The following is a 17,137-nucleotide window of genomic DNA, read 5'->3' on the forward strand; positions in this document are numbered from 1 at the left end:
GTATAAACGACGTAGATAGGACTAGGAAGCCGGTTCTGTTAAAGGAGTATGAGCAGCTAGGGGTCAAATTAAAATACAGAACCTCAAGGGTAATAATCTTTGGATTATTACCTGAGCCACGAGCAAATTTGGCTAGGACAAATAAAATTAGAGAGTTAAGTGCGTGGCTCAAAGACTGGTGTGGGAGAAATGGGTTTTGCTTCCTGGGACACTGGCACCAGTACTGGGACAGGAGGGAGCTGTTCCGTTGGGACGGGCTTCACTTGGCCAGTGCTGGGACTAGAGTCCTGGCGGATCATATAACTAGGGCTGTAGAGAGGGCTTTAAACTAACTAGTGGGGGGGAGGTTCCTAGAGAGCAAATAATAAAAATGACAACAGAGAAGGTCATAGACTTAGGTAGCAGTGGGGAAATTAAAAACCAGAGCGTGTCAGGAAGGGGCAGAAGGTATGGAGTAAAAGGTAAAGTAATAAAAAGGGCAAAAGCAGGAACTAAGTGTCACAAAACATATTTGAATGTTCTCTATCTGAATGCACGTAGCATTCATAACAAAATAGACGAGTTAATGGCACAAATAACTACATATGGGTATGATCTTGTGGCCATTACAGAAACATGGCTGCAGGGTGACAATGCCTGGGAATTAAACATACCAGGTTATTTAACGATCAGGAAGGACAGGCAGGAAGGAAGGGGAGGTGGGGTGGCTATGTTAATAAAGGAAGGAATCACTGTAATACAGAGAAATGATATTGGGTCAAAAGATCAGGATAATGAAACAGTTTGGGTGGAGGTAAGGAATAATAAGGGGAAAAAAACACTAGTGGGCGTAGTCTATAGGCCTCCAAAAAGTTGCAACTCTGTTGGACGGAGTATCAATCAGGAAATAGTTGAGGCTTGCAATAAGGGAACATATATAATTATGGGGGATTTTAACTATCATATTAATTGGACAAATCAAATTGGACAGGGCTGCCTTGAGGATGAGTTCATTGAATGTATTAGGGATGGGTTTGTTGAGCAGTATGTAACTGAACCGACCAGGGGGCAAGCAACCTTAGATCTGGTCCTGTGTAACGAGACAGGATTAATTAAAAATGTCCTAGTAAAGGATCCCCTTGGAATGAGTGACCATAACATGGTTGAATTCCATATTCAATTAGAGGGTGAGAAGGTTGGATCTCAAACAAGCGTGCTAAGCTTGAATAAAGGAGACTATGAAGGTATGAGAGCGGAATTGAGTAGAGTGGATTGGGAAAATAGATTAAAGGGTAAGACGATACATGATCAGTGGTGTACATTTAAGGAGTTATTTTACAACTTCCAAAAAAAAAATATTCCACTGAGAAGAAAAGGGTGTGAAAGAAAAGACAGCTATCCGTGGCTAAGTAAAGAAATTAAGGATAGTATTTGACTAAAAACAAGGGCATATAAGGTAGCCAAATCTAGTGGGAGGATAGAGGATTGGGAAAACTTCAAAAGACAGCAAAAAATAACAAAAAGATTGATTAAGAAAGGGAAGATAGATTATGAAAGTAAATTAGCAAAAAATATGAAAACAGATAGTAAGAGTTTTTATCTTATATATCTATATATATATAGGTACATCTGTCTGTCTGTCTGTCATTCTGTCTGTCTGTCTGTCATCGCGTGTGCGTCTGTCGGGTATGCGCTCGAAAATTACAGGGCGTACCTACGCGCGCGTTACCTCCAAAGAAAGCTTACGCTTCCGAGATGGTTTTAAGCGTATTTACGTTTCAGCCGGGCTAAAATCGCGCCCGCGGTATCCCAAAAACCTTAACATTCCGCTCATTAGCATCTCATTATCCGCTCATTAGCGACAGAGTGACCTCGAGCTCGACCAATCGTACGCTGGGTTGCTGGCGTGTGCCGCCGGGCCAATCGGTGCGTGTGTGGCCGGGCCTTATCCTTCTGAACCGAGGTGAGTCGCCGCCATCTTGATTCCAAACTTTTCCTTTCTTTTTCCCGCTTTCTGCGTCTTAAAAAAAAACGTTGCTTTTAAAACACATATTGTTTTAAAAAAAAATGATTTAGAAAGTAATTAACTTATCTAATCTCATTAATTTTCCTACCTTTCCCCGTTTTTCCAGGTAGGCCTAGAAGCCTCGGCGTCTCCTCTGCACCCACGCCCGAGCTAGGCACCTCCCGGCCCCACTCGAAGGCTGGAGGGCCGAGCCTCAGCCCAGCGCCGCTAGGGTGCGCGCGCAGCAGGAGCTGAGACGCGGCGTCTCTCTCTGGCTCAGCCGGGGGGCGGGGCTTGCTGAGCGTCCAGCGTTACCCTGGCAACCGGCCCCGCCAGCCATCTCGCACAGCCGCAATCGGCAGTCTTCACCTCGGGGGGGGCCGCGACCCTCGGGAGGGGCCGCGACCCTCGGGGGGGGCCGCGCGCGCAGCAGGAGCAGCTGAGACGCGGCGTCTCTCTCTCTGGCTCGGCCGGGGGGCGGGGCTTGGTCAGTGTCACGGTTACCCTGGCAACCGGGCCCGCCGGCCGAGCCAGAGAGAGACGCCACGTCTCAGCTCCTGCTGCGCGCGCAATCGGCGGTCTTCACCTCGGGGGGGGGCCGCGACCCTCGCGGGGGCGGGGGCGCGACCCTCGGGGGGGCCGCGGCCCTCGGGGGGGCCCCCGCCCTCCCTTCCCCCCCTTTTTCCTCCCCGCCCTACCCCCTCCCTTCCCCCTTCCCCCGCCCTCCCTTCCCTCCCCCTCCCTTCCCCCCTCCCTCCCCCTCCCCTCCCTTCCCCCCCTCCCCCCTCCCCTCCCCCCCTCCCCTCCCCCACCCCTCCCCCCCCTCCCCTCCCCCTCCCCTCCCTCCACCTCCCCTCCCTCTCTTCCCCCCAGTCGCTCTCTCTCTCTCTTCCAACAACAACATTCCCTCGAAAAAGTCTCAGCACCGCCGGGCACTTCAGCTAGTCTATATATATAAATCGGTCCTTCTGTCTGTCCTTCTGTCTGTCCTCCTGTCCGTCCTTCTGTCTGTCTGCAGGTGCGCGTCTGGGCGGCTATGCGCTCGAAAGTTACAGGGCGTACCTACGCGTGCGTTACGTCAAAAGAAAGCTTACCTTTCCAAAACGGTTTTAAGCGTATTTACGTTTCGGCCGGGCTAAAATCGCACCCGCGGTATCCGAAAAACCTTAACGTTCTGCTCATTAGCATGTCATTATCCGCTCATTAGCGACAGAGTGACCTCGAGCTCGACCAATCGTACGCCGGGTTGCTGGCGTGTGCCGCCGGCCAATCGGTGCGTGTGTGGGCGGGCCTTATCGTTCTAAACCGAGGTGAGTCGCCGCCATCTTGATTCCAAACTTTTCCTTTCTTTTCCCGCTTTCTGCGTCTTTAAAAAAAACGTTGCTTTTAAAACACATATTGTTTTTCAAAAAAATGATTTAGAAAGTAATTAACTTATCTCATCTCATTAATTTTCCTACCTTTCCCCGTTTTTCCAGGTAGGCCTCCAAGCCTCGGCGTCTCCTCCGCACCCACGCCCAAGCTAGGCACCTCCCGGCCCCACTCGAAGGCTGGAGGGGCGGTCCTCAGCCCAGCGCTGCTACCTTGCTAAAGGGTGCACGCGCAGCAGGAGCAGCTGAGACGCGGCGTCTCTCTCTCTGGCTCGGCCGGGGGGGCGGGGCTTGGTCAGCGTCAACTGTTACCCTGGCAACCGGGCCCTCCGGCCGTCTCGCACAGCCGTAATCTTGAAGCCAGCTCGGGAGGCCAGTGCTCGGAAGATCGCGCCTCCGGAGTTCGGTGCTTGGTTGGTGGGGGGGCGAGCCTCGGGGGGGGCGGGGGGCGAGCCTCGGGGGGGGGGCAAGCCTCGGGGTGGGGGGGGCGAGCCTCCGGGGGGGGGCGAGCCTCGGCGGGGGGGGGGGACGAGTCTCGGGGGGGCCAACATCTGGAGTTCGGGGGGTGGGTATCAGGGGGCTCGGGAGTTTGGGGGGACGGAGATCAGGGGGCTCGTGGACTCTCCCCCTTCCCTCCCCTCCCCCCTCCCTCCTCTCCCCCCTCCTCTCTCCTCCTCCCTCCTCCCTCCCCCCGCCCCTTCTTCCCCCTCCTCTCTCCTCCTCCCTCCCCCCCTCCCCTCCCCCCTCCCTCCCCCCTCCCCTCCCCCTCCCTCCCCTCCTCCTCCCCCTCCCCTCCCCCTCCACCCCCTCCCCCCTCCCCTCCCTCTCCCCCCCTCCCCTCCCTCTCTTCCCCCCAGTCGCTCTCTCTCTTCCCCCAGTCGCTCTCTCTCTTCCCCCCAGTCGCTCTCTCTCTTCCCCCCAGTCGCTCTCTCTCTCACTTCCAACAACAACATGCCCTCGCAAAAGCCTCGGCACTGCCGGGTCACTTCAGCTAGTATATATATATATAAAGCGGTTCTTCTGTCTGTCATGCCGTCTGTCTGTATTGAATAAACTCGAACGTTATAGAGCGTACCTACACGTGTGTTACGTCGAAAGAAAGCTGACGATTCCAGAACCGTCCTAAGCGTATTAACGTTTCAGCCAGACAAAAATTGCGCCCGCGGTATCCAAAAAACGTTCAACATTCCGCTCATTATCCGCTCATTAGCATCGAGTGACGTCGAGGTCGACCAATCGTACGGCGGGTTCCTGGCGTGTGCGGCCGGGCCCTCCTACGGTCGAGTGACGGGACGATTGACCAATCCAATGCTTCGGTGACCTGGCGGTCGACCAATCGGTGCGTGTGTGGGCGGGCCTTATCGTTCTGAACCGAGGTGAGTCGCCGCCATCTTGATTCTAAACTTTTCATTTCTTTTTCCCGCTTTCTGCGTGTTTCTTTTCAAATCTACATTTCCAGCAAAAAAAAAGTTGCTTTTAAAACACAAATTGTTTTTAAAAAAAGTTAATTAATTTGTAAATCTTTTCTCTAACCTCTATAATTCTCCTACCTTTCACCGTTTTTCCAGGCCCGGGGCCTAGGCTTCTCCAACTGCCAGCAGTGCAACTCTAGACCCAGGCTCCCGCCTAGGCAGAGACAAACACTGGCAGAGGAGAGAGGGTGTGCTGCCTCAGCTCCATTCCCAGGGTCAGTAGGTGGGGAGGCTTCATAAGCAACTGGGGTAGGTCGCAAGCCCCGAATAATAATCTGAAGATCCTGTGTTTGCAGCTGAGGAAATTTCTTCTGCAGACAGCCCCAGGTTAACGGCAGCCATCTTTGTCAAGGAGGGCGAAAAGTTTCAGTGCGACGCCATTTTGATTCAGTGTGTAACAGAGTGCCTGCGCGGCCATCTTAGTGCAGGAACAGAGAGTGGGTGGGGCTTCTGTGCTCCAAATCGGGTCCTGGTGACCGAGACAGACAATCGGCTGTGTGGGCGGGGCCTAATCTTTCCAACTGGAAAGCAAGCGGCGGCCATTGTTTGTGGTACAACACTGAGAGGTGAGGACCCCTTTTTTAATAAAAAGATTGGTGAGGTTGTAAAGTGTATGTTATAGAAAGATTTACCAAAAATGCTATATAAGTACAGGAAACTTTGTGCTATCCGGAGGTGAGCTATCCGGCAATCTGGAGCCACCACAAAAATCAGCAGCCGTTTTTTATTCTTTGTTTATTTTCCTTTGTTTCAACAGTCAAGCTGTGCAAGGTCTGTAGCTATAGCAACAGCTTTAGCTGCAGAGGTTTAGGGCCACACCCGAGTGTTTAGAAGCTGTTGCTAAGCAACAGTGTTTGTTGTCAAATACGGAGATAAGAATGTCCGTATCTCTCAACATTAACTCTGGAGAGGGTGGGTGCCGGATAGCACAAAGTTCCTGTACTTTAAGTTTATCTCCCCCCTCCCTTTCCACCCCCCACACCCCCCCCTCCCCCCCTCCACCCCCCCCCCTCCCCCCTCCACCCCCCACACCCCCCTCCCCCCTCCACCCCCCACACCCCCCCTCCCCCCTCCACACCCCCCACCCCCCTTCCCACCACACCCCTTCCACCCTCCCCACCCCCACTTCCCCCTCCCCACCCCCCCTCCACACCCCCCTTCCCCCCACCCCTTCCCCCCCTCCGCACCCCCCTTCCCCCTCCCCTCCACCCCCCTTCCCCCTCCCCTCCACCCCCCTCCCCACCCCCTTTCCCCCCTTCCCCCTACCCCTCCCCTCCCCCTTCCCCTCCCCTGCCCCTTCCCCCCCTCCCCCCTTCCCCTGCCGCCTTCCCCCCTCCCCCCTTCCCTTCCCTCCCTCCCCTCCCCTTCCCTCCTTCCCCCCTCCCCTCCCCTTCCCCCTCCCCTTCCCCCTCCCCACATCCCCCCTCCCCTTCCCCCCCTCCCCCCTCCCCCTCCTCCCTCCCCTTCACCCTCCTCCCTCTCCTTCCCCCCCTCACTCCTCCTCCTCCCTCCCCCTCCATCCCCCTTCCCCCTGCTCCCTCCCCCTTCCCCCTCCTCCCTCCCCCGCATTGCCCCCTTCCCCTTCCCCACTCCCCCTCCTCCCACTCCCCCCTCCCCCTCCTCCCTCTCCCCCCTCTCCCCCCTCCCCCTCCTCCCTCTCCCCCCTCCCCCACTCCTCCCCCTTCCCCTTCCCCCACTCCCCCCCCTTCCCCCACTCCTCCTCCCCTTCCCCCACTCCCCCCTCTCCTCCCCCTTCCCCCACTCCTCCCCCCTTTCCCCTACCCCCACTCCCTTCCCCCTCCACTCCCCCCCTCAGCCCCCTCCCCCCTCCACTCCTCCACTCCCCCCCCATCGCTCTCTCTTTTCCCCCCAGTCGCTCTCTCTCTCTCTTCCCCCCAGTCGCTCTCTCTCTCTCTTCCCCCCAGTCGCTCTCTCTCTCTCCTCCCCCCATTCGCTCTCTCTCTCTCTTCCCCCCCAATCACTTTCTCTCTCTCTTCCCCCCCAGTCGCTCTCTCTCTCTCTTCCCCCCAGTCGCTCTCTCTCTCTCTTCCCCCCCAGTCGCGCTCTCTCTCTCTTCCCCCCCAGTCGCTCTCTCTCTCTCTTCCCCCCCAGTCGCTCTCTCTCTCTCTTCCCCCCCAGTCGCTCTCTCTCTCTTCCCCCCCCAGTCGCTCTCTCTCTCCCCCCCGTCGCTCTCTCTCTCTCTCCCCCCCCGTCGCTCTCTCTCTCTCTTCCCCCCCAGTCGCTCTCTCTCTCTCTTCCCCCCCAGTCGCTCTCTCTCTCTCTTCCCCCCCAGTCGCTCTCTCTCTCTCTTCCCCCCAGTCGCTCTCTCTCTATCTTCCCCCCCAGTCGCTCTCTCTCTCTCTTCCCCCCCAGTCGCTCTCTCTCTCTCTTCCCCCCCAGTCGCTCTCTCTCTCTCTTCCCCCCCAGTCGCTCTCTCTCTCTCTTCCCCCCCAGTCGCTCTCTCTCTCTCTCTTCCCCCCCAGTCGCTCTCTCTCTTCCCCCCAAGCCACTCTCTCTCTCTTCCCCCCCAGTCGCTCTCTCTCTCTCTTCCCCCCCAGTCGCTCTCTCTCTCTCTTCCCCCCCAGTCGCTCTCTCTCTCTCTTCCCCCCAGTCGCTCTCTCTCTCTCTTCCCCCCCAGTCACTCTCTCTCTCTCTTCCCCCCCAGTCGCTCTCTCTCTCTCTTCCCCCCCAGTCGCTCTCTCTCTCTCTTCCCCCCCAGTCGCTCTCTCTTCCCCCCGAGTCGCTCTCTCTTCCCCCCGAGTCGCTCTCTCTTTTCCCCCCGTCGCTCTTTCTCTTCCCCGTCACGCTCTCTCTTCCCCCCCAGTCGCGCTCTCTTCCCCCTCAGTCGCGCTCTCTCTTCCCCCCCCAGTCGCGCTCTCTCTTCCCCCCCAGTCGCTCTCTCTCTTCCCCCCAGTCGCTCCCTCTCTTCCCCCCCAGTCGCTCTCTCTCTTCCCCCCAGTCGCTCCCTCTCTTCCCCCCCAGTCGCTCCCTCTCTTCCCCCAGTCGCTCTCTCTCTTCCCCCCAGTCGCTCTCTCTCTTCCCCCCCCAGTCGCTCTCTCTCTTCCCCCCCAGTCGCTCTCTCACTTCCCCCCCAGTCGCTCTCTCTCTTCCCCCCCAGTCACTCTCTCTCTTCCCCCCCAGTCGCTCTCTCTCTTCCTCCCCAGTCGCTCTCCCTCTTCCCCCCCAGTCGCTCTCTCTTCCCCCCCAGTCGCTCTCTCTCTTCCCCCCAGTCGCTCTCTCTCCCCCCAGTCGCTCTCTCTCTTCCCCCCAGTCGCTCTCTCTCTTCCCCCCAGTCGCTCTCTCTTCCCCCCGTCGCTCTCTCTCTTCCCCCCAGTCGCGCTCTCTCTTCCCCCCAGTCGCGCTCTCTCTTCCCCACAGTCGCGCTCTCTTCCCCCCAGTCGCTCTCTCTCTTCCACCGCAGTCGCTCTCTTCTCTCTCTTCCCTCCCAGTCGCTCTCTCTCTCTCTTTCCCCCCGTCGCTCTCTCTCTCTCTTCCCCCCCAGTCGCTCTCGCTCTCTCTTCCCCACCAGTCGCTTCTCTCTTCCCCCCCCAAGTCGCTCTCTCTTTCCCCCCCCCAGTCACTCTCTCTCTTCCCCCCCCAGTCGCTCTCTCTCTTCCCCCCCCCCCAGTCGCTCTCTCTCTCTCTTCCAACAACAACATGCCCTCAAAAGACCCTCGGCACCGCCGGGCACTTCAGCTAGTAGTTATATAAAAAGAAAAAGGGTGGCTAAAGTAAATGTTGGTCCCTTAGAGGATGAGACCGGGAAATTAATGGTGGGAAATATGGAGATGGCAAAAACACTGAATGAATATTTTGTATCAGTCTTTACAGTAGAGGACACTAAGAATATGCCAACACTGGACAAACAGGGGGCTATAGGGGGGAGGAGCTAAACACGATCAAAATCACTAAGGAAGTGGTACTCGGTAAAATAATGGGACTCAAGGCGGATAAATCACCTGGACCTGATGGCTTACATCCTAGGGTCTTGAGGGAAGTGGCGGTAGGGATTGTGGATGCATTGGTAATAATTTTCCAAAACTCCCTGGACTCAGCAAAGGTCCCGGCAGACTGGAAAACTGCTAATGTAACACCCTTATTTAAAAAGGGCAGTAGACAGAAGGCTGGAAACTATAGACCGGTTAGCCTAACATCTGTGGTAGGTAAAATTTTGGAGTCCCTTATTAAGGAGACAGTAACAGGACATTTGGATAATCATAATTTAATAGGACAAAGTCAGCATGGTTTTATGAAGGGGAAGTCATGTTTGACAAATTTGCTGGAGTTCTTTGAGGAAGTAACATATAGGGTGGATAAAGGGGAACCAGTGGACGTAGTGTATTTAGACTTCCAAAAGGCATTTGACAAGGTGCCACACAAAAGATTATTGCTTAAGATAAAAAAATCACGGGATTGGGGGTAATATTCTGGCATGGATAGAGGATTGGCTATCTAACAGAAGGCAGAGAGTTGGGATAAATGGTTCATTCTCAGACTGGCAATCAGTAACTAGTGGTGTTCCGCAGGGGTCGGTGCTGGGTCCCAACTCTTTACAATCTATATTAACGATTTGGAGGAGGGGACCGAGTGTAACATATCAAAGTTTGCAGATGATACTAAGATGGGAGGGAAAGTAGTGAGTGAGGAGGACATAAAAAACCTGCAAGGGGACATAGACAGGCTAAGTAAGTGGGCAGAGATTTGGCAGATGGAATACAATACTGGAAAGTGTGAGGTTATGCACTTTAGCAGGAAAAATCATAGAGCAAGTTATTATCTTAATGGCAAGAAACTGGAAAGTACTGAAGTACAAAGGGATCTGGGGGTCCTGGTGCACGAAACTCAAAAGGTTAGTATGCAGGTGCAGCAAGTGATTAAGAAGGCCAATGGAATGTTGGCTTTCATTGCTAGGGGGATAGAATATAAAAATAGGGAGGTATTGCTTCAGTTGTACAAGGTATTGGTGAGACCGCACCTGGAATACTGCATACAGTTTTGGTGTCCATACTTAAGAAAAGACATACTTGCTCTCGAGTCAGTACAAAGAAGGTTCACTCGGTTAATCCCGGGGATGAGGGGATGGACATATGAGGAGAGGTTGAGTAGATTGGGACTCTACTCATTGGAGTTCAGAAGAATGAGAGGCGATCTTATTGAAACATATAAGATTGTGAAGGGGTTGGATCGGGTGGATGCGGGGAGGATGTTCCCGATGATGGGTGAAACTAGAACTAGGGGGCATAGTCTTAGAATAAGGGGCTGCTCTTTCAAAACTGAGATGAGGAGGAACTACTTCACTCAGAGGGTGGTAGGTCCATGGAATATGCTGCCCCAAAAAGCTGCAGAAGCTACATCATTACATAAATTTAAAACAGAAATAGACAGTTTCCTAGAAGTAAAGGGAATTAAGGGTTACGGGGAGCGGGCAGGAATTTGGACATGAGTCTAGGTTCAGATCGGTCATGGCCCTGTGGGTAGCGGAGCGGGCCCAGGGGCCGTGTAGCCTGATCCTGCTCCTATTTTGTGTGTCTAATTCTGTTAGATTCAGGAGATGGTTCTGTGATAGTGGATTGGCGGTTAGGATCAGATCAGCCATGATCTTATTGAATGGCGGAGCAGGCTCGAGGGGCCGATTGGCCTACTCCTGCTCCTATTTCTTATGTTCTTTTGTTCTTAAATATACCAGGTTATAAGGTCTACAGGAAAGATAGGGAAACTGGCAGAGGAGGAGGAGTAATCTTAGTGATTAAGGATGAAATCACTTCAATGATGAGAGGATTTAAAGCGAGGTAAGCAGGCAGTGGAGAACTTATGGGTTGAATTAAGAAATAGGAAAGTATCTAAGACTGTAGTGGGAGTTGTGTATAGGCCCCCTGATATCAGCTCTGAAGTGCTAGAATGTATAAATGAAAAGATTAAACAGCGTGCAGTAAAGGCAGAGTGGTTTTAATGGGGGATTTTAACGTTCATATAGATTGGGGAAAAGCAGACTTGCACCTGTCAGAAAGGTAGTGAATTTCTTGAGTGTGTCCGGGATAGTTTTCTACAATAGTACGTCCTAGAGGCAACAAGGGGGCAAGCCATATTAGATTTAGTAATGAGTAATGAGCCAGATTTAGTTAATAGCCTAACAGTGCGTCATAACATGATCGAGTTCAACGTAGCATTTTAAAGGGAGAAACGTGAAACAGCTACTGAGATTCTAGATTTGGGAAAGGCCGACTTCAAAGGGATGAGAAAGAGACTGTCCACAGTAAACTGGGCAAATCTGTTAATGGGTAAAACGACAGAAGATCAGTGGGAGATGTTCAAAAAAGAATTTAAGGTGATACAGAACCAGTTTATACCCGAGGGGCAAGAGCTCTACTTGCTAAAAAAACAGCCATGGGCAACTAAAGAGGTTCGGGGCAGCATAAAAGTAAAGGAAGGGGCATACAAAAATGCAAAAAATGCACAGATCCTGGTGAATGGGAAAGATACAAAGAACAGCAAAGGGTGACTAACAGATAGTAAGAGCTACAAAAAGGGAGTACGAAAAGAAACTCGCAAGGGATATCAAAATCAATACGAAGATTTTTTACAGTTGCATTAGGAAAAAGAGGCTGGTCAGGAGCAATGTTGGCCCCTTAAACACTGAAAGTGGTGATATTGTCAATGACAATGGGGAAATGGTGGACATGTTGAATTATGACTTTGCATCAGTATTTACAGTAGAAGAAGAGGATAGCATGTCGGAAATCCCAAAGAAACTAATACTGAATCGGGGACAGGGACTCAATAAAATTAACGTAGGTAAAATAACAGTAAGGAAGAAAATAATGGCACTAAAGAGTGACAACTCCCCAGGGCCAGATATTTTCCCAAGGTTTTAAAGGAACTAGGTGAGCACATTGCTGATGCCCTAACTATAATCTTCCAAAGTTCTCGAGGTTCAGGAACCATCCCTTTAGATTGGAAAATTGCGCATGTCAATCCACTTTTTAAGAATGGCGAGCGAGGGAAACCAGGGTATTATAGATCAGTTAGCCTAACATCTGTTGTGGGGAAATTGCTAGAGTCTATAATTAAGGAAACGGTGACTGAACACCTCGAAAATTTTCAGTTGATCAGGGAGAGCTTGCATGGATTTGTGAAAGGTAAGTCATGCCTGACAAGCCTGATAGAATTTTTTGAAGAGGTAACTAAAGCAGTGGACAGGGGAATGTCTATGGATGTTATTTATATGGACTTCCAGAAGGCATTTGATAAAGTCCCACATAAGAGACTGTTATCTAAGGTAGAAGCCCATGGAATTGAGGGCAAATTATTGGCCTGGTTTGGAAATTGGCTGAGCGACAGGAGACAGAGAGTAGGGATAATGGGTAGGTACTTAAATTGGCAGGATGTGACTAGTGGTGTCCCGCAGGGATCTGTGTTGGGGCCTCAACTATTCACAATATTTATTAACAACTTAGATGATGGCATAGAAAGTCATATATCCAAATTTGCAGATGGCACAAAGATAGGTGGCATTGTAGACAGTGTAGATGAAAGCATAAAATTACAAAGGGATATCGATAGATTAAGCGAATGGGCAAAACTGTGGCAAATGGATTTCAATGTAAGCAAATGTGAGGTCATCCACTTTGGACCTAAAAAGGATAGAACAGGGTACTTTCTAAATGATAAGCTAACAACAGTGGAAGTCCAAAGAAACTTGGGGGTTTAAAATGTCATGAACAGGTACAGAAAATAATCAAAAAGGCTAATGGAATGCTGGCCTTTATATCTAGAGGACTAGAATACAAGGGGTTGGAAGTTATGCTGCAGCTATACAAAGCCCTGGTTAGACTACACCTGGAGTACAGTGAGCAGTTCTGGGCACCACACCTTAGGAAGGATATATTGGCCTTGGAGGGAGTGCAGCTTAGCTTTACTAGAATAATACCCGGATTTCAAGGGTTAAGTTACGAGGAGAGATTACACAAATTAGGGTTGTATTCCCAAAAAATTAGAAGGTTAAGCAAAGGTATTAAGGGATATGGACCAAAGGCGTTAGATGTTAGATCACAGATCAGCCATGGTCTCATTGAATGGCGGAACAGGCTCGAGGGGCTGAATGGCCTACTCCTGTTCCTATGTTCCTTGGCTCTCTGAAAGGAGAAAGACACAAGGATAAGGTTGTAGTGATGGGAGGGGGGGAAAGTAAGAGGTGCATGCTTACACCATCTACAGCTTGAAAGTCAGAAGAAATAGTGTGATTAGGGGAAAGTGGAATGTGAGAAGGAGGATTAGGTACGAGGATATTGTCATCTTGGATAGCTTCAGACGGACCGCTGGCCACGGGCTCAGCAATTGCCCTACCAAGAATGGCCAGCACTCCTCCGGGGGGGGTGAGCTTATGTAGGCACACCAGTGCCCCTACAGGTAGCCCCTGTTGGCTCCAATTGTGAGCAACCTTGTGCCGCAAGAGGAAGGGAAGTGTGTCAGTGAGTGTGGTGCAATGTGTTTGGGTGAAGTGTGTCAGTGAGTGTGGTGCAATGTGTTTGGGTGATGTGTGTTAGTGTGTGTGGTGCAATGTGTTTGGGTGATGTGTGTCAGTGAGTGTGGTGCAATGTGTTTGGGTGAAGTGTGTCAGTGAGTGTGGTGCAATGTGTTTGGGTGAAGTGTGTCAGTGAGTGTGGTGCAATGTGTTTGGGTGATGTGTGTTAGTGTGTGTGGTGCAATGTGTTTGGGTGAAGTGTGTCAGTGAGTGTGGTGCAGTGTGTTTGGGTGAAGTGTGTTAGTGAGTGTGGTGCAATGTGTTTGGGTGAAGTGTGTCAGTGAGTGTGGTGCAATGTGTTTGGGTGAAGTGTGTCAGTGAGTGTGGTGCAATGTGTTTGGGTGATGTGTGTTAGTGTGTGTGGTGCAATGTGTTTGGGTGATGTGTGTCAGTGAGTGTGGTGCAATGTGTTTGGGTGATGTGTGTCAGTGAGTGTGGTGCAATGTGTTTGGGTGAAGTGTGTCAGTGAGTGTGGTGCAATGTGTTTGGGTACAGTGTGTCAGAGAATGTGGTGCAATGTGTTTGGGTGAAGTATGTCAGTGAGTGTGGTGCAATCTGTTTGGGTGATGTGCCTGTCATGGTTGAATAGCTGACAGTTTGTGCAAGCTGTGAAATGTGGGCGTGAGTCAAGTTGCAGTAATTTTAAGAAGTTTTTTTTTGCTCAAGTTTCCGCTCAAACTTATTTGCATAATGACGAATGTAAAGTCTTTTTTTATTAGCTTATGGCATCTGGGCGTCGCTGGCAAGGCCAGCCTTTATTGCCCATCCCTAGTTGCCCTTGAGAAGGTGGCGGTGAGCTGCCTTCTTGAACCGCTGCAGTCCGTGCGGTGAAGTGCTGTTAGGGAGGGAGTTCCAGGATTTTGACCCAGAGACGATGAAAGAACAGCAATATATTTCCAAGTCAGGATGGTGTGAGGCTTGGAGGGGAATTGGAGGTGCTGGTGTTCCCATGCGCCTGCTGCTCTTGTCCTTCTAGGTGGAAGAGGTTGCGGGTTTGGGAGGTGCTGCCGAAGAAGCCTTGACGAGTTTTGCAGTGCATCTTGTAGATGGTACACACTGCAGCCACGGTACGCCGGTGGTGGAGAGAGTGAATGTTTAATGTGGTGGATGGGGTGCCAATAAAACAGGCTGCTTTGTCCTGGATGGTGTCGAACTTCTTGAGTGTTGTTGGAGCTGCACTCATCCAGGCAAGTGGAGAGTATTCCATCACACTCCTTACTTGTGCCTTGTAGATGGTGGAAAGGATTGGGGAGTCAGGAGATGAGACACTCGTCGCAGAATACATAGCCTCTGACCTGCTCTTGTTCCAATGTATTTATGTGGCTGGTCCAGTTAAGTTTCTAGTCAATGGTGACCCCCAGGATGTTGATGGTGGGGGATTTGGCAATGGTAATGCCATTGAATGTCACGGGGAGGTGGTTAGGCTCTTGCTTATTGGAGATAGTCATTGCCTGGCACTTCTGTGGCACGAATGTTACCTGCCACTTATCAGCCCAAGCCTGAACGTCACCAGGTCTTGTTGCAACTGGGCATGGACTGCTTCATTATCTGAGGAGTTGTGAATGGTGCTGAACACTGTGCAGTCATCAGCAAACATCCCCATTTCTGAACTTATGTTGGAGGGAAGGTCACTGATGAAGCAGCTGAAGATGGTTGGGCCTAGGACACTGCCCTGAGGAACTCCTGCAGCGATGTCCTGGGGCTGTGATGATTGACCTTCAATCACCACAACCATCTTCCTTTGTGCTAGGTATGACTCCAGCCAGTGGAGCATTTTCCCCCTGATTCCCATTGACTTCAGTTTTAGTAGCATGCTTTGATGCCACACTCGGTCAAATGCTGCCTTGATGTCAAGGGCAGTCACTCTCACCTCACCACTGGAATTCAGCTCCTTTGTCCATGTTTGGACCAATGCTGTAATGAGGTCAGGAGCCGAGTGGTCTTGGCGGATCCCAAACTGGGCATCAGTGAACAGATTATTGGTGAGTAAGTGCCGCTTGATAGCACTGTCAATGACACCTTCCATCACTTTGCTGATGATTGAGAGTACACTGATGGGACGGTAATTGGCTGGGTTGGATTTGTCCTGCTTTTTGTGCAGAGGACATACCTGGGCAGTTTTCCACATTGTCGGATAGATGCCAGTGTTGTAGCTGTACTGGAACAGCTTGGCTAGTGTAAGATTCGTGAAATTTTCATTAAATAATCACGTAGGAAAGTAGGGTTAATAAAACAGCTTTATTGACCAAAAGAAGCTTTTACAGAGAAACCTTTGATAAAAGGGCACACAAAATGGCCGCCAGACCTCGTGACCAGCTTCTGGGACCATTTGAATTTCTGTTCCTGCAAGCCAGACAGGCTTGTGGATTGAGGACATTAAAAGCCCGTGAAAACCAGTTTCGGGAAGCCGAAACTCATGGAACTGAGCATACATATTGATTAGATTATAAGTACAGGACAGATTTGGGTGGCAGGATGAGACCCATCAAGAAATGGGCGGACAATTGAACGAACGCTTAAGCCCATTACACTGTACAAAGAGAAGCCGTTTAACAGCCATCCAGGGCAATCTCCAGACCGATCAATATACAAACCAAGTTACGGTAACAAAGCAAAGACATTATCGGCCCAGGAAGGCCAGTTCAGCTATCACCGACTCTCGTTATGAAGACAAAACACCCCTGCAGAGAGTTCTGCCCGCCAAAATTATTACAAAGGCAGGACTATGATTTGGCGGGAGATAAGAATGTTACAAAAAAAGTATAACTGTGGATTGAGTAAAGTCCATCAGTGAGTTCTCCATCGGTACGCTTCGGGACAGACTCCATCGGAACTAAGCAGCACTTCGGTTCGGACCGTGTTCGGTGTTCGGCCAGGCAAGGCCCGGCCACGACGGAAAGATGACGAGGGAGGCCCGGGTACTTTTGTCGGGAGATCATCGACGACCCAGGCCGGAGAAGAAGACACTCAGGGCCCAGGTACTCTGGTCCTGCTCCACCGTTGGAAAAATCAGAAGGACAATTCTGACTGTATAAAGAGTCATCGGGAGATCATCGATGACCCAGGCCGGAGAAGAAGACACTCAGGGCCCGGTACCCCAGTTCTTCAACATCACATCGGCGAGCGCTCATCGCAGGAGAACCAAGAGGAAAACAAGCTGCGCCAGAAGCTTCCAAACCCATGTGACGACGGAAAGCTGTGTCGAAAGGCTGCAAAGCCTTTTTCGCAATTCTTAAAGTGGTGAGCATGATCCCGAGTCCCTCAAATCGAAACTCAGTTAGGTTATAGGGGAGGGGGTTAAGGGTAATTGTAATGTGTTACCCCTTTCACGATGTGCCGTGTGTTCCCCATTTCTATAGAGTTAAGTTTATAGATGTGTGCATGCTTGTAGTTGCTTTAATCTGTGCATATGACATGTATTTTATAATGCTGCAAACTGTTCAATAAAGGCATCCATTTCGTGTTATTCAACCTGGTCTATTGAGTTTTTCTGCACTACAGCTCCCTGCACCTAAGTCCAAGGTCTAGAACCGTAGGGGCGAGTGGGTCGAACCACTCACGGGTAATTATTGCAAGAAGCCTGGCAGGAGACCAGAGCAAGCAAGAGAAACCCCCTACACTAGAGGTGCGGCTAGTTTTGGAGCACAAGTCTTCAGCATGATAGCTGGGATTTTGTCGGGGCCCATAGCTTTTGCTGTGTCCAGTGCGCTCAGCCGTTTCTTGATATCACGTGGAGTGAATCGAATTGGCTGAAGACTGGCTTCTGTGATGGTGGGGACCTCGGGAGTAG

Source organism: Somniosus microcephalus, chromosome 2 (assembly GCF_052327205.1).
Source record: "Somniosus microcephalus isolate GS21.2 chromosome 2, FLI_Smic_1.0, whole genome shotgun sequence".
Taxonomy (NCBI): domain Eukaryota; kingdom Metazoa; phylum Chordata; class Chondrichthyes; order Squaliformes; family Somniosidae; genus Somniosus; species Somniosus microcephalus.